Raw genomic sequence first — 531 nt, 5'->3', positions numbered from 1 at the left:
TTGTTTATGTCTTCGGCGCATTGCTGTGACTGTCCTTTGACATTCAACTCTCGTCTTGTAAATGAATATGATGCAGGAGATGCCTTATTATACGATTGGAAGAAGTTACAGACATACAAAGTAGAAACAGCGCAGAAGATGCATCGTTCATAGAGTTTTAAAAGTCAGGTAGCAAGGTACAACTAGAATCTTGAAAGGATTGAGTATGCAAATTTGTAAAGAAGAAAACAAAACGCCTGAGGTCAAAGTAGTTTGTCAGATTTTCAGAAGAGTGGAAGTGGTAATCTAGTGGAACTGGGACTGAGGTTACGGCTGTTTAATATTGGGGGAAACAATTTGGATTTGGTAACCCTAAGACAATTGCAAACATTCGAATTGACAACAAATTATTGAGCATGGTTACATTTCAAGAAGATCGCGAAAAAGACAAGTACATGGTAACAAATGGACAGTATGGGTGACAAAAGGGTTAAAATATTTTAATTCAGCCACGTCTAAAATGGTGAAATGTGACGAATAGAGCAAGAAGAC

General features: G+C 37.5%; 1 protein-coding gene across 1 annotated transcript in view; it reads right to left on the bottom strand.

Moving 5' to 3' along the window:
• Positions 1-531, bottom strand: part of LOC109937183 (deleted in malignant brain tumors 1 protein-like) — a gene marked incomplete at its 3' end in the record, with an annotated part of 10553 nt that overhangs the window by 1355 nt on the left and 8667 nt on the right. The gene's annotated exons all lie outside the window — the stretch shown is intronic.

The sequence above is a fragment of the Rhincodon typus genome, unplaced genomic scaffold (assembly GCF_021869965.1).
Source record: "Rhincodon typus isolate 14 unplaced genomic scaffold, sRhiTyp1.1 hic_rhity00005859, whole genome shotgun sequence".
NCBI lineage: Eukaryota > Metazoa > Chordata > Chondrichthyes > Orectolobiformes > Rhincodontidae > Rhincodon > Rhincodon typus.
The sequence above is the reverse complement of the archived record's forward strand: the minus strand, read 5'-3'. Positions and strand labels throughout refer to the sequence as shown.